At 37.8% G+C, this 21622-nt stretch overlaps 1 long non-coding RNA gene and 1 pseudogene across 1 annotated transcript; both read left to right on the forward strand.

The window, feature by feature from the left end:
- Positions 1 to 21622, forward strand: part of LOC131529977 (NACHT, LRR and PYD domains-containing protein 12-like) — a 274625-nt pseudogene that overhangs the window by 58819 nt on the left and 194184 nt on the right.
- LOC131529999 (uncharacterized) lies at positions 6081 to 12174 on the forward strand. The gene is made up of 4 exons (XR_009268272.1): positions 6081 to 6220; positions 6471 to 6626; positions 7344 to 7540; positions 10178 to 12174. It is a non-coding gene; the product is annotated as an uncharacterized LOC131529999 (long non-coding RNA).

Consider the following 21622-nt stretch of genomic DNA (forward strand, 5'->3'; position numbering starts at 1 on the left):
TCAGATCACCACACTCAACACATTCATCATGTTTTTATTTACTTTTTTAATTTGTGTTTTGCTCTGTTTAATAATTCTGAATACAGATCCGTGTATATTTATATAACTTTAAGTGACTGGGATAGTGGTCTGTTGGCGTCTCCGTGTGGTCCTGCTTGGTACTGCATCTTGTAGTTATTTATATATGTATAGAAAATAGTCTAAACAAGTGTAACATTTATTTTTCTCACAGATTTTGCTGTTGCACTGTATACTTCAATTTTGAATTATTATTAAAATTAAAAACAAAATGTTTTTGTTTTTCTTGAAAAAAGCTTGCAGAAAATATAGTTTTGTGAGAATCATCCTCAATCTTGAATTTGGTGAAATTTAAATGCTAAATTATTTAAAATGTTTCATGTCTTAATCCTTTTCTTTTTGTTATACTGGGTGAGCTTCTGCCACTATAACAAATTCCTCGTATGTGTAAACATACCTGGCCAGTAAAGCTCATTCTGATTCTGATTCTGATAAATCATATCGGGATGTATGCTAACATTTTTGGATGTGCCGCCCACCTAGAAAATTTGCCACCAGCCGCCACTGGTTCAGGACTTTCTGATTTGCTTAACGAATACTGCGTGAGGGGGCGAGAAACTGGCCAAGGGCGGTCACGTACGGGACACATAAATTAAGCCCAATAGACGGGACGTCTGGGGCTAATAGCTAATACGGGCAGTTGGCAACCCTAGCTTTCCTCTGCATGTTCTGGCATCCTAGCGCACAGCAGCTGTCCACCATATTAAAATGATGTAAGGTGTGTAAGCTCTAAATAGTCTGGTCTTAAGTTATTGTTCTACAACTGTCGATAGCAATGCTATGGCCGCTCTAGCGCTCTCCTGGTCGCCTGCCAAAATGTCTGAGTTTAGATTGTGACTCAACCGCCGGAGCTCTATAGGCTTGTTCGCCGCAAAGATCGGCTGCCGCCTGACAAAAGCAATGCATTCTGGTTTGAACATTTGTCCGACTTTGAGCGGCGCTGCAGCCGCCTTACGATCACATGTGCCATCAAAGTACCGCGAGAGCAAAACCAGCCTCCTGACAAAACCAGCTGCGAGAGCCTTGATGACGACACACTTTATTCTGATTGGTTAGATTATGTGATGACAAGCACAAGGTGTGTTGCGTGTTTATTCTAACAATTCAATTCCAATAATGCTCACAAATCTGTGTTTTTATAACAGTAAAGCTTTTTTAGTGTAGTTGCACTATTATATTGAGTGAGTCATTTTTATCAAAAACACTGATAAAAGCATATACCCTCCACTTTATTGGTATTTAGTAGCCTATTATGTTTATGCTGAACTTTATTCTTGAACAGATAGCGCTGTATTAAAACCCATAAGAACCCGGACCAATTTCTACTTATAGGAAAATTATGGGGCATATAAAACAGACCGAATGGACCACTTATAACATGTTTCTGCAGTTGTTTTTAAAATACAACCCCTCCTTGTGAAAGATCTGTAATGTTGCACATATGACACATTGGGCGTTTATTCTTCAACTGAAAAAAAAAAAAAAAAAATGTTATTTTTTTATGTTTATTTGCTTTTCCACAACATATATCAAAATGATTACTTTTATGGGAAGATAAAACAAAAACAAAATGAGCAGCAGAAAATATATAACACTAAAATAATCGAATCAGTTAAATTAATTGAGCAGCTCATTACCATTTTTACCATTTTTCTTAATGTGACAAATACGTCACATCACAATTCCTCCTACTTTTATAAGATTAAGAGCCCGATGTGACATATATGTCACCACAATATCTTTGTAACTTGTTTTATATCAATTTGTTCAAGAAATGTATTAAAATCAGGTTAAGAGTAATCTAGGATATGTTATTAAAACATTATAATTGTCGCATGGGTTGAAACGTACCTTTGGTAACAAAAACAAGCGTTTTAAAAATGACTGACACTGTAACGTGTGATAACCAGACAGGACACCATTTTGGAAATGTCGCCATGGCAACAAAAAATGCACGCATTGTCACATGACTGGCCGCGGGTCAAACCACTGTCCAGGTGACTCACAAGCTCATTACTAATAATCACGTTTTGTTTAAATGTTGTAATTGATGCCTTTCTTTGCCATTAAACTCACATGATTTAACTGTTAAAGCAACAATTAAAACCCGACCAATGGTTTACTCCTAAAGTACTTACTACTAAGTAAGTAATACTTACTTATTACTTTACTACTATAAACAACTAAATAAAAAAAATAATAATCATCCTAGTAATGATTACTAGTAAAAGCTAAGTGTAGTTTAAGTTATATCAGCTGAAGAGTAACTTGGCATGGAGCACTGCATTATTGTGTTATTAGCTCTAGACGATGACATCTTCTCTCGATCATCGTGGGTCACCCACAACTTCACTGTAATGTGTCAGTAATAACAATATAGCTTTGCCTAAAGTTACTGCACATAAAGTTTCCTTTAAATCTGGGACGAGGAACCCCAGACGCATGTTACGTGCCTTTTAACTGTCATACAGGAAATCTACACGCTCTGCAGGAGACCCGCCACAGACCTCTAAAAGAGAGTTTTTAGGACACGGCAAGCTTCAGCTACAGGTTACATCTGAATTATTTTACATTTGTAGGAATTTACTGTGTAAATGTTGGACCGAATCAAACTAGAACACTGTAATTGATTGTTGAGAGTTTAAAATATTCCAGTATCAAAAAAGACATTAAAAAAGTACATAAACCTTTCAGTGGCACGATAGTAGAAGACATTACCAAGTACTTAACAGAAATATGTCTGATTTCATAAATTGTTCAGTTTTGGGTTAAAAACAAGCATGCAGTGATAGCCGAACATGTTTTTATTCTTGTATGTAGTGTTTTACAGTCACACACACCCCGGTCGAATGCTCCTGTCGTCCAGTGTGGAGCTTCACTCACGGCACCCTCAGCAGAACTCAATCCTCAACAGCAATCTGGTGAATCAAAGTGATGAATTTAAGTTTAGATCTAAAATCCACGCGTGATTAAAGAAAAACCCCTTATTAGACAAAACTGGCAGTGCAGTAAATGGACTAAGAACACAATTTAGTAAATATTAAGGCTAGTTTGATACTGAATCATGAAATGGTGTTTATTCTAAATATTGATCCATTGACTTTTAATTGTCCTCATTCAAATTGTCCCTTACAGCTTTATTTCATATTTTCTTTACATATATTCAGCATATTTTGACGTCTTATCCTTCTGAGCCTCAGAAAAGCTCTGCGTCATCACGGTCTTTTCGGCAGCAGAAAGCCTCAGAGCGCTGGAAAGAAGCGAGACCACACCACCTGAAATGTCTTCTTGCAAAAGAGGCTGTTGGTCAGCCATTGTGTTGGCTTTGCCACGAGCCTGCTGTTATTAGGTTGGTTTTCATGTTTAGTGCCCTGCTTTATAGGCTGAGCTGCATGTGTTTTGGGGGACACTCAGATGAAAACCACATTTATGGGAAAAGTAAATCCAGGACCTTCTTGCTGTAAGGTGACAGCACTAAACACTGAGCCACTATTCAGTCCACAATAACATCAAACCTAGTGTCTAACTAAACTTGTAATAGCTTAAATTGAGTGTGTTATACTTTATATGAGTTATTCGCCTGAAATAATACATTATAATATTGTTTTATTTTCTCCCCTGGTGCAGAGAGTGTCTTCCCGAGGAGTGCTTCTGTGGAGACTGTGATGTACTGCATCACAAAAAACAGCCGCTCCACAACAGAGAATGTGTGATTCATGGGTTTTCTGAAGCCATTCCTCCAACCTCATGCGTCATTAAAGGGCGAGATGGATATTGCATCCATGAGCAAGGTATGTTCTCATGAAAGCCTCATTTTGCTGTTCATGTGTCTGCAGCCAGTTACAGATCATCTAAATCAGTGGGTTTCTCTCTTTTTGCCAGCTTACAATAACTCTACTAGAGCGATGCGCAATCATATTCAATACAGGCACCTGTGCGTTAGCTTGGAGGCAGCCAAAGCCAGCAAATGTCAATAATGTCATACACTACAACCTGCCGCTGGGTCCGCGATCCCATCCGCGCCGTCTATTCCTCTAAGACCCACTTCGGTGATGGTGCGGGATTTCCAGGCTCTTTTCGCCTCTAGTCCCGTCTTTCGCCAGACCACGTTAACATGTTAAATTCACTGAACAAATGCGCATGCTCTGAGTAAGTAAACCGAGCATTGTTTTGTTTTTAGACAATATAGCCAACATGAAGTACATTTTCAAAAGCCGTTTTAATGCTATTCCTTGATAAACTTTCCTATTGTTTTTGACTTGTGTTTTAATATGTTGGCTAATGTTATATGAAAATGAAGAATTCTGTCAGTCTATTCTCCATTTCTGCATTGCTCCAGCTGATCTGAATAAATAAACTATGCACTGGTTTATGTTGAGTTATGCTCTTCCTTATTTTCTGTTTAACGACCGCCTAAAATTAAATGATGATAGTGAGGCAAGCATAAGGCATAATCGTGACCTATTTTTAGCAGATTTCATTGAGGGATTTGACAGTGTGATGCAAAGATTAAGTATTTCAAGTGTATGGCTGTTATATAGACACTTCTTTTGCCATTTTTTGGGGGTTTCTAGCTTTTAGACTAGTCGACTAGTCTGATACAAAACGTCCGTTTAAACGACAGTCAAATTAGTCGTAGTGCACATCCCTAATATTTATATATATATATTTTTAGATTAAGCATCATAACCTTATTATTTGCTTTAAACAGCACGGGTAGACATGCTTACATTGCATGTAATGGGGTGGAACCCCAAAAAAACGTCTCTCTCTACATCAGTCACTTTCAACAAGATATGTGAAGGTAAGTCTCCTATTAATTGTTTTGTGTATCCTTTTGTTGTGTGCACTTGGCCTGTTTTTAATCATACTAAGTCCTGATTATTGTATAACACTGTTCATCAGACTTGTCAGAGACTCCAGGATGAAACGGCAAGGCTAGCTGAACTGAAAACAGAGTTACTTTGCACAGATGAAGTGGTGGCACAGTGGCTTTCTGATGTGAAGGAATGGGCAGCTGGCGGTAAGCATGACCAGATCAAAGAAACAGCAAATATCCTTTTCCAATGCTATCTGAAATGTTAAGTTTGATAGTAAAGAGCAGCTAAAGGTAATAGGCTGATCATCTATGGATTACAGCAAACTACATGTCACCATCAGATGTTTGGCCACATTTATTATGTTGGGTATTTCAGTTTCCCTGCAGGAAGTGCACATACCAAGTTCAGTGAAGTATTAAAAGAAATATCAGTGAAATGTTAATGAAGGATTAAAAGGGGATTTATATACAAATACAAATTCAAACACTGAAACGGTTCTGTGTTGTTTTAACAGTGAATTTGCTTTCACCATTACTTCTACAGAGACACCAAATACATCTCATGGCAGTCAAGGCACCGCACACAGAGGACTTCAGCAGTCGATCGAGGGGCTTTACCTCAGTGTGAGGCAGCGGAAGCAAACCCTTTACAGTCAGAATGGTATAACTACAGAATATAATAGGTTGATATATTCAAGCTACTGTATGCATCATACTCCAAAAAATACATGTTAAATGTACAAGATTGTAGACTGCACCCAGCTCCCCTCACCTCTCCCTTTGCAAGCTGTAGTAGAGCTACTGTGACCGACGAGAGAAAGTGAGTGGTCCTATCTCGAGCCAGTGTTTGTTTGTCCATTGTGGTCCACCGTAGGAACATGGTGGTCTCTGTGGAAGGGGACCATATTTAGTTTCCAAAGTAATTAAAGCACAGCAATTCTTGTTTTCAGGAGTGTGCGTATCCCCTAAATGTTACACACTGGACCTCTGGGTTATCTGTTTGTAAATCTAAATTAAAATGTTCAATTACTGCAGCTTTGCTTGAATTTGTTTTTGGGTGCATTATATCTTTCCTTATTGAACAGTGCTGTTACAAACCTCTACACCTGTACCTCCTGTCTTTCTAGACAGCAGCAAGCTTCGCCACCGCCTTCGAAGGAAGCTGGCAGAAGACAAAAAGCTCCTTCTTCAGGAGACAGAGAAATACAGTGGTCTTGTACTCGACTCTGCCACTAACACTGATGTAGCTGTGGTGGAGCGTTCCCTGACTGGAGAGAGCACTGTGTCTCAAATATGGCCGTGGGAGGTTCAAGGCAGTGGGACGTCAGTTTCCAGATGCTTCACAAGAATTTATTTACAGTTCTGCTATACAGAGTACACTGAACTAAGACATGCATGTAACATATTGAGTGTTGTAATGTAGTGTTCATTTAGTTAATGGGCACATTTTCAGTTTTCTTATGTATCAATTTGATTTAAAAAAGTACATGTTTGTAGCTACAAAACATTGCAATGCTATTATGCTCATGTATAGATTTTCTCATGTATTCTTATAATTGTTGTTGATTCTTAGCAAACATTTCAATCAAGAAACAACTGCATGACCAAGTGATGTTGACAATGCGACTGCAAGAGGAAAACAGCATTATGGTGTTGGAGATGGATGGCACAACACTGCACATGGTTGCAGAGCCTGCAGTGGTTCTGAAGAAGAAGATAGCTGAGGAGGGTAAGATGAATAAAAACCCTGTCCATTTAAAGTATGAATTTCAAATAAATAAAACATCAGTCTCAGTCACAGAACTTGGATGGAGTCGAGCAGTTATTGCTCTGTATGTTATGGTCATTTGGCTCGCACATAATAAAAAGGGGACTATAGTTGTTCACTACGGTAACAAGTCAGTAAGGCTTTAAAGTGTGTCACATTTGCTTGAGAGATTTGTTGTACTGTGGCTGTTACATGAAAACTGAAATTAACACAATTATTTTGAACATTATAATTTGTGTCCTGATGTGTAACACGAGGTTAGCATAACATCAAGATTAAGCTTATTATTATCTCCTCCAGTCAACATAGAAAATCTAGCTGGTCAGCATCATCAAACACCTTTTTCTTGATGTAACTTCTTGAATGCTACACAAGGTGTTACTTTAGCACAACTGTAGTGAAGAAGAAAGATGTTAGCTGTTAGACATTGGCTGCAACACAAAACTCTTTTCTGCTGCTTTGGGCCTCGCTGCATAAAGTCTCCTCAGTGAGCCGTCAGAGTTTATTCTGAAGATAGCAGGTAGTGTGACAATGATACACTTAAAAATGCCAACCATCCTGGTATATAGATCTGAATGGGTGAAATCTTTTTACTCCATTGAAGTTCTTTGGCCTCATGAAGCAGTGTTAATATGTAGTTTGTCCTTAATGTTATCTCTTTTGTATTTTGAGATGTAGACAAGGGGAAGGAGGGACTTTGCTGTCTCTTAAGAAGACGACTGTCAGAGGTGTCAGAAAGGCTGCAAGTGCTCCTCCAACCGTACAAGACTGCTTTAGGCCCCGAGGCCTCTGCTCTTCTACATGTTGAAGCAGAAGATCAAGGTGGCCTCAGTAGTCCAGATACCAGTGAGGATGAAGAAGAAAACACAATTTAGGTAATTAATTTATTCATATGTATGTTTGTTTGTTCTCAAAAATAGACCGGGGGTGCTCCATCAAGGTGGATAAAGGAAAAGCCTCCCACTGAGCAAAGACACGTCCAAAACACGTCCACTGAGGAGCCAGAATGAAAGTTTTTGCGACAACTGTTTTATACGTTAATTCTAGTCATAGTGAAGGCAGTGTGCAGAAGTACTGCTTTAAAATTGTAAATAATAAATTAATACCTATCCCCTTAGTTGTACCTCTCCAAGACATATAGGTCTGCAAAGACATTTTAGTAGCCTTATTTGCAATTGGAAATACGTGATGATTTATTAAAAAGGACAGAAATAAAAAAATAGTTTGAAATGAGAAGAGATTACTTTTTAACCATCTTTATAAAATCTTTATAACCATTTGATAAAACAAAATTCTAATAGTTAAATTCAACTCTCAAGTGAACAACAACAAAAATCCCCCAAGACATATTTGGTCTGAAATGGTGAGGGAGTGTAAAGTCCCCTAAACTGGAAATAAACACAAATATCTTGAAAAAGCCCTTAGTTATTTTCCACCCCTGTATGCCCTCCACCTCCCTTCCTCCCGGTGCATGCTTGAGATGTTCTGCTGCATGATGCTTTATTGTAGCCTCTGTAGCTCCTTTGTCCCATTTCATGACTGCAGCTGCAAGAGTTGAACAAAAACAAAAATTACAAATATGTAAAGAAAACCAGTGTACATTACATTGCAGTATGCATGTTCTTTTAGTATTTATATGTGAAAACATTAATATTTGTTTATACTTTTTATAATTCCTCCTGTCAAGAAATCAAATAAAAAGGAAGCGCTATGCAGAATGCAAATACTGCAACAACAACAAAAAAAAACAGCAATAACCGAGGAGGCTGGCACAACATCCAATTTCTCTCAACAATGTGGAAAACAAAGGCATGTACAGCCAACTTATTAACAGGTTTGCAGCGGGCAAAACCATTAATATATGCATGTTTTTTTTGCAGACAAATGTTTTGTTACTTCTCAGAGAAATTAAAAATGTAAATGTACAAAGTACATCCTGAAGATCCTCCGGTAAATGTATAATAGGGTTTGAAATAAACATTAACGACCATCAAGCCGGAAAAAATCCAATGTGGTAGATAAAGATGTCCAATCACTATGGAGGATGAACACTAAAAATAAAATTGTAAATTAAAATGAAAAGAGTATGTATTGTCAATTAAATAATACAAACAAAAATTTAAATAAATGAATCACTTCAAATAGACAAATTAATAGGTACATTTAATATATATATATATATATATATAACTAAGTGTTTATTTTGACCTATAACAATGCGTTATCACTTAATTCACTACGTACTGTACAACAAAAATAACCCTAACCCTCTACAAACACGTTTGTTTGACATGTTTGTGAACTGATGATGTAGCTCGTTTTCGTGCTGATTGCTTGTGATTTCGCTCTCTCACTGTGTCCCTCTCATTGGCCAGTGACCTGCTGGACTGCTTTGGGTTTGTTTTTTACCTTTTTAAATCTGCTTACTGCAATTGCTTTTGGGTCCTTGGTTTTTATTTGAACAACATACCCATTAATGATTCAGAAATAATCCCAGTGTCAAACTGAAGACCCATAAGGTATAAAAACAAAGAAATGAGATCATTGTGTTTTTAAAACTTCAAACATGTCGCACAGGGATAGGCAACATTGGTCCTGGAGTGCCGCTGTCCTGCAGAGTTTAGCTCAACCCTAATCAAACACACCTGAACAAGCTAATCAAGGTCTTCAGGATTACTAAAGCACAGGACACACTGCTGTCCTAAACCAAAGATTGCCATCGTGAAACAATCGTGGCGATTTCTATGGCTCCTAATCAGTGGTCTTATGTCGTACAGTGAGAGACATTCACAAAGATGGCTGTTGTCATGGCCTTATGACAAAAGATAGCCTACGATCATCACAGTGTGTTTGCTGCTACAAACTATGTCTACTGACCAGCCAATAAAAAGCTAAATGAAATGGCATGTTAATCAACGCGACATGACGTTAAAACTGCTTACTTCAAACTATTTTGTACAGTGTGATTTGTAATGACCTTATAAAATTGCTTAAATTGCAGTCTGTAGAAGGCTTTAAGGCCGGGACACACCAAGCCGACTTCGGCAGCGTCTGGACAACTGCACTGGCTCCCTATCAAGCATCGGATAGATTTTAAAATCTTGTTAATTACTTATAAAGCCCTGAATGGTTTAGCTCCTCAGTACTTGAGCGAGCTCTTATCACATTATAGTCCTCCACGTCCGCTGCGTTCTCAAAACTCCGGCCGTTTGATAATACCTAGAATATCAAAATCGACTGCGGGCGGCAGATCCTTTTCCTATTTAGCACCCAAACACTGTTCGGGAGGCAGACACACTCTTCAGTTTAAATCTAGATTAAAGACCCATCTCTTTAGCCTGGCTTACACATAACGCATTAATACGCTTCTATTATTCAAATCCGTTAAAGGATTGTTAGGCTGCATTAATTAGATCAACCAGAACCGGGAACACTCCCCATAACACACGATGTACTCGTTACATCGTAAGTTGAATGGCATCTACGCTAATATTTGTCTGTTTTTTTCCTAGTCTGTTTCTCAGTCCGTATCCAATCAGATGGTGGATCAGCACCAAGAGATGATGTCTGCGGCCCTGATCGTCAGCGGAGACCAGGACACCCAGATGACCCCCAGAGACATATCCCCAGATATATCAACCAAAAATAACTAAATAACTAAAATATAATAAAATACCTAACTACATAATACTACTATTGTTAGAAATTGCAACAAAATTAAAATAGAAATATAAACTTTTGAACTGCGGGTTTCGTCTGGTCAGAGGAGAACTGGCCCCCCGACTGAGCCTGGTTTCTCCCAAGGTTTTTTTCTCCATTCTGTCTCGGAGGGAGTTTTGGTTCCTTGCCGCTGTCGCCTCTGGCTTGCTCAGTTGGGGACACTTAATTTCTAGCGATTATCGCCGATTTGATTGCACAGATACTATTTAAACTAAACTGAGCTAGACAATGACATCTCTGAATTCAATAATGAAATGTCTTTAACTGAAAATTGAGTGTTTAATCTTATCATTATACATTACTGACACTCTGTCCTCTAATTTGATACTGTTAAGTGCTTTGACACAATCTGTATTGTTAAAAGCGCTATATAAATAAAGGTGACTTGACTTGACTTGACTTGACAACAGCGGCTATCAATAGTATATATTCGTCATTTAAAAGGAGAAACCAAAACAAGAATAAGAGATATATGCAGATATACGAAACGTAAGCAAAGCAGCACTTGCTTACCATTTTGAATATCAGTTATGTTGATAACTTTCTTCATTTTAAGCGGCTCATGTTGTTATGAAAATATTTGCATATTGTAATGCAGCATTCACGTAACATTAGAACAGTCCTCTGTCTGTGCCGCCTTCATTTACTTCCCATTTTCATCACTTTCGCTTTAATTCTCGGGCACTGACTCATTCACTAAACTTGTCTCCAATGTTCCTTATTTTTTTATGAACAAAACTATTCTCTATTGGGTGGACATTTTGCCCACCTGAGTAAAATCATTCTATATAACAGACCTGTACAGCGTGCACAAACACAAAGTGTGTAACTTTTAACTATAATGTGGTGTTTATATTTGATCTGACCCTTGATGTAACTAAATGATGCACATTTATGTTTACCTGAGAAAACAAGTGCTGTGTTACTTACCAAGAAACTCTATTAAAAATCATTGAAAAATCTCCCACAGAACAGTTCAATTCTTTATAATAATATAATATATTTTAATGTAATAAATAATACAATATAATATAATATATTAAAAAATGAAGCAGTTATTGGGGTCAATTATTTATTAGTCTAATAATATAAAATATTTTAAACAAATATTTTCAGATGATGTAAACGAGAATTATTTTACAGTTATCTAAAAAAAAATCATTAGTCACCTGTGTTTAACTGTAAATGTCTTTTTGTTACCGTTCTGTGTCCATCATCCACTATTTCCATCACTTAATCAAGTCACTATTCATTAAAATATGATGAGGTTTTATTTCATATATCATTGTGTTGGCTCTTGTGTTGAGCTATTTCATCCACAACCATTAAAGCATTAGATTGTTGTAACGGTATAGTGACGCAGTTCTATAGTGGTTTGTCCAAGCATTGCAGTTATTTCACATTTACTAGAATTCAATCAAATGGCTTTACAACTCATTTTTGTGTCTGTCCTGTGCACGGTATATAATTTCTCCAGTGCAGCTTAGAGGAAACACTGCTCATCTCGGCTCAATTAGTAGACTCTGACTCAATGAAGGTGGAGTAGAACACAAAACTAATAACATTAATATCAAGTGGCCATGGCTGATTAACATCATAATGCATTATATAGCTTTCTGCTTGACCCGCTGATTCCAATATTCTCATTCAACAAGCAAGAAAACAAACTTTCATTAAATACAATTCTATCAATTGACTAAACCGTTTTCCCTTCTAGTGTGATTTTGCTACATTTAGAAAAAAACTGAGGTAGTGAATATGACTGAGTTGGTGTTAAACTTAAATGACATGGAGAAAATGCTGAGTACCATTAATTGCTTCATAAGTTTTAGTCGTCTCCAGAGGCAGTTTCTGCTTCTTCCCCTTCATGTTCAATTTTGCCATCAACCGGTTGGTAAAGAGCCTAAAGAAACAAATGCACCATTTAAAAATGACGTGTGTGGTAATCTACAGCTGTAGCATGGGTGAGTGTGCTAAGAGTGGACTAAAGAGATGTGGTTTGGTTCTGTAGTTTTCTGAAGTTGATTAAACAAACCTCTTGCATTTCAGGTAATTAAAGTCTGTTTGAACTGGAATTTGCTGCTGACTTCATTTCAGTATAGTGACGTATTTCCAACTGAAACAGAATATTAAATAGCAGGGAGGGTTTTACTGTAGTGCTCCTCCTCTCCATCTCACTCATAGCAAACTAACAGTTGGAGGGACGTGGTGAAGGATATTCTGCCCAATCAGACTGACATCATCAGAGAAGAAATGACATTCTAGAGCAGCAAATGTTCAGATTTTGATTAAAGGGGTGGTTTACTGCTTTTTTTCTTTGCTTGATTGTGTTTATGGGGTGCAATATAACATGTCTTCGTGTTTCGTTTGTTAAAAAACGCCTTATTTTTCATATATTTCACCTTTATTGTAAGCCGCTTTCTCCTCTGTCATTTGAACGACCGGTTGACTTCCTGATTCTCTGAAACCACTCCCTCAGAAACAGGCGATGGGCTCAGATTGGTTAGTTGGGCCGGTGTGTTGTGATTGGCTAAACTGCGTACCGCACATTGTCCCGAAACTTCAAGCCCATTCCCTTTACGGGCGACAGTTGCATGTGCTCCGGTCAAATGTAAATAATGGTGTCAATATTGCCGTATCAGTTTGAGCCAGAATCAGACCCAGAAAGCGGTAATGAAGAGAGTCAAGCAGAACTTCCGCAAGCACGGCTCTTACAAACGTTTCTGAATGAAAGTTTGCTGTTGTGAAAAAAATCGCTGTGCTGGACCGCTTGCCTTGTTGCATCTGGTTGCTGTCCCTGGACCAGTCGCTGTGCCTGGACTGCTTCCTGTGTCGGTACCGTTTGCTGTGATGGGACACATCACTGTGGCTGGACTGATGACTGGACCCAGCACCCTTCAACTGGCTGACTCGGTTTACATTTAAATGCCCAGGGTCTGAAAAACAAAACACTGAGTGAATTTAAAAATATGCTTCAACTGTATTCACACACAATGTGGTTGATTCAATGTTTTGTGGTTGATTAAATGAGTTGGTATTTGAGGTGACTGGTTTAATGTGATGATTACTAACTGCCTGTTGACCTGTCCCTGGACCCAACACCTGTCTCATAAATTTGAGTGTCCAGAGTCTGAAAATTAGCAAATGTACGTTATTAACAATGATTTCGTAACCACCATCATGTTATAATTATGCAAGAAAAAATATGAAAGAAATTATTAGATTCAAGTGATGAATACTTAGTACCAGTGAACTTTCTGTTAAATCCAGCAGACTCCATCTGGATGGACTTTGTCACCTTTGATGGTGGAATGGGAAAGGAGGGCACCTTGATAATGGCATCTAGACAGATGCAGTATATAAATTAAATGGAAGCATCAGTTGTAAAAACAATGAGCTTTAACTTTGTAATCTTATAACTTTGCAATTCTATAAGAGCTACTTAGGTTTGCAATGTCAGCAGCTTAGGAAACCGTTACCTGTCATGTTCTCTTCTTCCTCCTCCAAATCCTCAGATTCTGTAATTGTACAAATGAATATCTTTTATAACATGCACTAATTATCAGTTTAAAAAGTGACCTGAAACTTGAGGGCCCCCATATTAATTTAGTTTATAGACTTTGATTCTCAAGACAGATTCAACAATTATCATAGAAACATACCAAGAACATAGTCATCAAAGTTGCGTTTGGACTTTTTCCTCCGAACTGCTTCCTCATCTTCCTCCTCTTCCTCCTCAACATGACTCGTCATGTCATAATCATCGCATTCACGAATGCTAACTGTAAGGTTAAAATCACAGACAATACAATTACAATAAAAATGACTTTACTACTAGCACTTTAACTAAGGGTGCTCGACCGATACAGCTCCCCGTTGGAGCACCCCTAAGTTTGACTTGATTTTTCTCATTTGGCTGCCTTACAATTTTTATTTTGACAAATAGCAAAGAATCTAATTAGATCATTAAAAAAAACTTACCAGAGGTCATTTAACGCTTCACCAAGGTGAATGTCATCCAGTCATCCTGAGGGGAGTGCCGATTGAGGAAAGCTGCCTTTTCCCCTTTTTTAGGCCATCTAATGATTTTTTTTTCAGCATCAATCCAGTTGTCTGACGCAGTTCCCTCCACTTCTTTACCATGCTCCAACCACACAGCTCTGGCATACATGATCTGGGAAGTAAAACACATTCATAAAGTTAAGTTAGCATGTTTTCACCCTACATTTTTTTTATGAAACTACTACAAATAAACAAACAAACACAAATGACACCAAAAATAAATAATACACATTGGATTGTCAATATCATCATCAGTACGCTCACTTATACTGTGTACTTAAAGGTCTGAGAAATGCTGTTGATATTGAAATCACCAAAACAAACACCCAAAAGGATCACATCTCTATCTTGACAGCCCCGAACAAATGAACAAACAAGCGAATATGACACAAGACACAGAGTATATTCATCTCTCTAGTCTGTCTTCACTGAGCTGAACTGTCTCCTCACCCCACACACTGCATCATCGTGAGTGTATACACTCCTTACTGCTGATTGGCTGTGTTTTGTGCACGGTCTGCTCCAACATCAGACGTTGTGTTTTCAGAAATCTGAGTCCACCTTTAAGTGCTCTAAACTCATGACTTATGTAAAAATAGTGTAGGACACATCTACATAGAGCAGAGGTGGCCAACGTCAGTCCTGGAGAGCCGACTAAGCAGACTAAGCTCCAACCCTAATCAAACACACCTGAACAAGCTAATCAAGGTCTAAGAGTTACAAAGCTACAGGCAGGTGAGTTTTTATTAAGGTTGGAGAAAAACTCTCCAGGACCAACTTTGGCCATCCCTTACATAGAGGTTAATTAAGATAAAACTTGCCAACCTTCAAATGCTGTGTTTTATACCATCAGTGGAGGTAACGAATTACAACTACTGGCGTTACTGTAATTAAGTAGTTTTTTCGGGCACTTGTACTTTTTTGAGTAAATTTTTAAAGCTGTACTTTTACTTGTACTTAAGTACAAATTTAGCAAAATAATCTACTTCGTTACTTTTAAATCATAGTTTGTTACTGAGTACGCCCACAATTTGAATTCATATTCAAACCTTTGTCGGCACTTCAGTAGCCAATAAAGATATCCGATCATAAACGGACCAATAAAAGCCCTGATATCTGAACCGCTGCAGCAGGTTTTGAAGGAGCTGATCGGACCGTGAGGGAGCTCAGTGTAACTTATGGACTCAAAGTTTGGAGAAACAAATGACATGGTGGTGTTATCCTAAATATCTATATTTTGATACCGATAATGAAATATGATACGGTTCCATTACTCATTCTCCACAGTATCTACCGTCTATACACCGATACACCGATATCTCTCTCCTCTCCGACAGAGAGTTTGACACCATCCGCCTCCCGTCAGTTACAGAGTCTGAATGTCCGCATGGGATCGCAGGTATTCCGGATCATTTTAATCATTCCCGACCAAATGTGGCGAGCGCTTTATTGTAACATGAGAACACAGTCATGTAATCGCAGAAAACTGGACGCAAGCTCTCAAATAGGCCTGACTTATACAAATGAACTCACTACTTCTTGAGCGTGTCTCCAGTTTCAAGTTCCTGGGGATCCACATCTCGGCGGACATGTTGTGGAAAACCAACACCTCCAGCCTGGTCAAGAAAGCTCACCAGCGCCTCTTCTTTCTGAGGACACTGAGGAAGAATCAGCTCTCCTCAGCTATCCTGGTGAACTTCTATCGCTGCGCAATAGAAAGCATCCTGACCAACTGTGTCACAGTATGGTATGGGAGCTGCTCTGTTGCGGAGCGCAAGGCACTGCAGCGGGTGGTGAAAACTGCCCAGCGCATCACAGGGACTCCACTACCTGCCATCGAACACATCCAGAGGAAACGCTGTCTGCATCGAGCTCGCAGCATCCTTAAGGACTCCTCTCACCCAGCCCACAGACTGTTTTCTCTCCTGCCCTCCGGCAGGCGTTTCAGGTGCCTCCGGACCAGGACCAGCAGATTAAAGAACAGTTTCTTCCCCAGAGCTGTCTCTTTACTGAACTCTACCCCCCCGTTGATCCACTTCCTCATATATTATTAACTCTTCTCTCCTACCTCACATCTGCCTTATTTGCACTACTGAATGTAAATATTTATCACAGTAACAACTGTTTACTTTTGTATCTTGCACTACCATACCTAAATTGGACTATGCTCATTTGCACTGCCGACTGTTGTTACATTATCAATGCTTACATTAATATTTTGTACAGTTAATCACTTCCACTGCACTTTTACACCTTGTTTATAGTAACAGTCATCTGTATATATATTATATTGATAGTACATATCACCTGTAAATTCTGCCTATAGTAATAGCCATCTGTATATTTATTCACTATACACATTCACCTGTAAATTCTGTATATTTATTCACTATACATATTCACTTGTAATTTCTGTATATTTATTCACTATACATATTCACCTGTAAATTCTGTTTATATTAATAACCATCTTTCTATATATATTTATACATATACTCAGTACATATCCTTGTCCTGCACTTATTCAACCATTGTATATACTGCACTTGCTACTATTGCACTTCTGGTTAGACCTAAACTGCATTTCGTTGCCCTGTACCTGTACTTGTGTAATGACAATAAAGTTGAATCTAATCTAAATTAAAGTTGTCATGAAATCAAAAAATGACCCTACTTACTTTTTTAGTGCACATTACTAGTCTTGTGGTGAACAATTAAACTGTGCAAGTCAATACACAGAGAAAAAATAAATAAAAACGGTCTGCCATCGTAATCTTTAATCAAAACCTGAAAATGTGCTTCTGCTCTGGAATGGCGTTCTCGCTCTGATGACGTCAGTTTGACAGCTTGGGGAGAATCCTCTTGTTAAGTCTGACGTAAGGACTGCAGTTTCTGGGTCCATGCCTCTACTTACTTCATTTGAGAATGCCATCTCAACAACCATTTATGAGCACTATTTAATACTACATATATAAGCTAAGCGTATAAAAATATTGCTGTGCACACTACAGTCTCCGTGCTCACAGTGTCCCAGACACTAATATTTGAGTTATTTAGTTTTAGACCGTGTTAATATTTTATAAACACTGTCTGGTCATCTGGGATTTCAGTATGGAAATAAAGGTTAGGGTTATAATTTTTGACATCGTGGGTGTATATTAGCACAGTTTGTTGTTTTCTCGGGGCGTCTGGCAGAGCGTTAGGACCCAGAAGTGGTGAAGCGTGATGTCAGACGTAACAAGCAGATATTCTTAACCACTCATATCCAACCGTGAATCTGCTCTGAGCAAGAGGTGGAGAGGAGGTGCACCACAATAAAACCCCGTCCTTTACTCAGTATTCTGTCTCACTTGGAAATACATCACAACACTGAAGTCAGCTGCAATGTTCGGTTCATGGGGACCTTAATATTGATATTTTTCAAGGTATTGAAGTTAGAAATAACTGTATCATGACCACTAATTCACGTACTTTGTTAATAAGTTAAAAGTGGGTTTTGTTCAAAGCAGCTATTATCCACATAGATCTTTGATATGAATGAATACGGAAATCATTAAATATCGCTGGCCAAAAAGTAACTAGTAACTAGTACTCTGAGTAGTTTTTGAGAAGAGTAATTTGTACTTTTACTTGTGTAATGACAATAAAGTTGAATCTAATCTAAATTAAAGTTGTCATGAAATCAAAAATGACCCTACTTACTTTTTAGTGCACATTACTAGTCTTGTGGTGAACAATTAAACTGTGCAAGTCAATACACAGAGAAAAAATAAATAAAAACGGTCTGCCATCGTAATCTTTAATCAAAACCTGAAAATGTGCTTCTGCTCTGGAATGGCGTTCTCGCTCTGATGACGTCAGTTTGACAGCTTGGGGAGAATCCTCTTGTTAAGTCTGACGTAAGGACTGCAGTTTCTGGGTCCATGCCTCTACTTACTTCATTTGAGAATGCCATCTCAACAACCATTTATGAGCACTATTTAATACTACATATATAAGCTAAGCGTATAAAAATATTGCTGTGCACACTACAGTCTCCGTGCTCACAGTGTCCCAGACACTAATATTTGAGTTATTTAGTTTTAGACAGTGTTAATATTTTATAAACACTGTCTGGACATCTGGGATTTCAGTATGGAGATAAAGGTTAGGGTTATAATTTTTCAGTATTACATGACATCGTGGGGTATATTAGCAGTTTGTTGTTTTCTCGGGGCGTCTGGCAGAGCGTTAGGACCCAGAAGTGGTGAAGCGTGATGTCAGACGTAACAAGCAGATATTCTTAACCACTCATATCCAACCGTGAATCTGCTCTGAGCAAGAGGTGGAGAGGAGGTGCACCACAATAAAACCCCGTCCTTTACTCAGTATTCTGTCTCACTTGGAAATACATCACAACACTGAAGTCAGCTGCAATGTTCGGTTCATGGGGACCTTAATATTGATATTTTTCAAGGTATTGAAGTTAGAAATAACTGTATCATGACCACTAATTCACGTACTTTGTTAATAAGTTAAAAGTGGGTTTTGTTCAAAGCAGCTATTATCCACATAGATCTTTGATATGAATGAATACGGAAATCATTAAATATCGCTGGCCAAAAAGTAACTAGTAACTAGTACTCTGAGTAGTTTTTGAGAAGAGTAATTTGTACTTTTACTTAAGTACTGTTTTTACACCAGTACTTTTACTTGTAATTGAGTATTATTTCAGCAATGTAACAGTACTTGTACTTAAGTACAAATTTTCAGTACTCTGTCCACCACTGCCTATGATATAAATAGCCTCACCTATGAGAAATATTAATTATTAATAAGTTCTGACAGCGCATTTGGGTATCGACATGGTTGACGGCTGTTAATGCACAATTACCATTTTAGATCGACAAACTGTACTGTATAAGATTTCTATCCAAACTGAAAGCACAATCCAGGCTACCGCTGCCGTTTTCAAAGCAAAACTGTGACATTTCGTTCACTGACGCTCTTCCATCAGCAGCGCTAAACCCGGAAGCGCATACTTACTTGCCGGCAACCCGCCAAAATAAAAGCTAGCTGGTTTTACGTTTGAAAATGATGAAAATTAAAATTAAAATAATGATAATAATAAAAATATTAGCATTTTATTTTTGTTTACTATAAAATAATTGCATTTGTATGTAATACTCCCTTTTTATTTTAAAATAAAATTGTATTATCACACTTGATTATTTAGTTCATTATTTTTAGTTACAAAAAACGAACAAAAAAAAACGAAATAAAGTGCAATAATGTTATCACTATTATTAATAATTTTAGAGTTATATTTTATGGGTCACACTCGTGTGAGGACCAAACCAAATCTCCAGGTTCTCATATGAGAGCCAGGCTGAAAAACTCATGTGCACCGCTGCTAATATGGCTTCTTGTTATCAAGATCTTTAGTCTATATGCTGAGTTCTGTAAATGCGTGAACTTCATATTAGCCTGTTTGCAGCGCACTTGCCGTCCTGTAATCACAATACGTTTTGTGCTTTGTTACTTTTTAATAAACAAAGTATCAGCTTTAACATTCTGCCAAATTCACAACAAAATTCATAAAATAAATACGGTTTTGGCGCTCTTTAATGCGGCAGGTGTAATCGCTTTAGCGCCTCAGTTCAAGCGGCAAGTGAACCCATTATATCTTTCTCTATTATAGTATGAAATGAATGTGAATTAATATCAAAAGGTAGGCTATTTTATAAGAGAGCCTACACTTATTGAAATGTCTCATGTAATCGCTCATTCTGTGTCAAACTGTGGAAATCTTGTAAATCTTGTAAACAATGCCACGTAACAATACCTAACCACTGGCCATCCATAAGCTCATCAGTCAGCTAGAAAAATAATTATAAAGAGGAGCATTTTGCTTTATTTATTCACTCTTGCATATTAATATTTTTACTTAACCTGTTGTCTACATGATAAAAAATGCAAAAACCGACTGGATGTGTGAGAGATTTGACAACATTTCTATAGGATGCATTGAGGAGGAGCCCAAACTAACACTGTAAAAAGCGATCAGTTGACTTTTCTTTAAAAAACTGAGGAAACCCAGGGCTCGCAAAATTGCGGGGCCATTGCGTTTTTCAGTTGGGCTACCAAAATGTACCACTGCCCTTCCCAGCGGGCTAACTTAAATACTGTGGGTCCTTAAAAACTCTCAATTTACTTATTTAAAACTTTTTATGGCCGTAAATTTTATACATGTTAAATGGTATAAGAAAAGTCTTAATTATAATTTCAAGAGGTCTTACAGTTGGGGATGGAAAGACAAGAACCTCGATACAGCTGGATTAAACTTCAAAAGGCAATGATGTCATTGAATAAATACGAGTTTGGTGTAGGGAATATTAACAAGTCCCGCCCATTTGGAGCTGGCTCCAACCTCCGTTTATACCTATCTCGGAGAAGCCGCTATATTTGCTCCTAAAGCGCCAACTTAATGCATAATTAAAGAAATACATTAAGTGAACTTGACAATTCTGAGTTACACTGACAAATAACAGTTTGAAAATGTGTTGTTCACTTTTTATTTTAAGTTGGACCAACTTAAATTTATTAAATTGCAATTACTTAAAAGTTCTTATGGTCCATGATATTGGTACAGATTCTGTGTAATAAACAATTCTTTGTGACTGTATATTTCAAGTTGGAAAAGACGATTAGTTCCCACTTTAAGTGAACCTTAGTTCCCAGGTCATCTACAAGATGGATTAAAATGCTGATAAAGTCAAGAAAAGAGTAGACAAACACATGACTGTATGATTGAAATGTCAAAATGTGGAAATCTTGTAAATCTTGTAAACAATGCCACGTAACAATACCTAACCACTGGCCATCCATAAGCTCATCAGTCAGCTAGAAAAATAATTATAAAGAGGAGCATTTTGCTTTATTTATTCACTCTTGCATATTAATATTTTTACTTAACCTGTTGTCTACATGATAAAAAATGCAAAAACCGACTGGATGTGTGAGAGATTTGACAACATTTCTATAGGATGCATTGAGGAGGAGCCCAAACTAACACTGTAAAAAGCGATCAGTTGACTTTTCTTTAAAAAACTGAGGAAACCCAGGGCTCGCAAAATTGCGGGGCCATTGCGTTTTTCAGTTGGGCTACCAAAATGTACCACTGCCCTTCCCAGCGG

This window comes from Onychostoma macrolepis, chromosome 22 (genome assembly GCF_012432095.1).
Source record: "Onychostoma macrolepis isolate SWU-2019 chromosome 22, ASM1243209v1, whole genome shotgun sequence".
Taxonomy (NCBI): domain Eukaryota; kingdom Metazoa; phylum Chordata; class Actinopteri; order Cypriniformes; family Cyprinidae; genus Onychostoma; species Onychostoma macrolepis.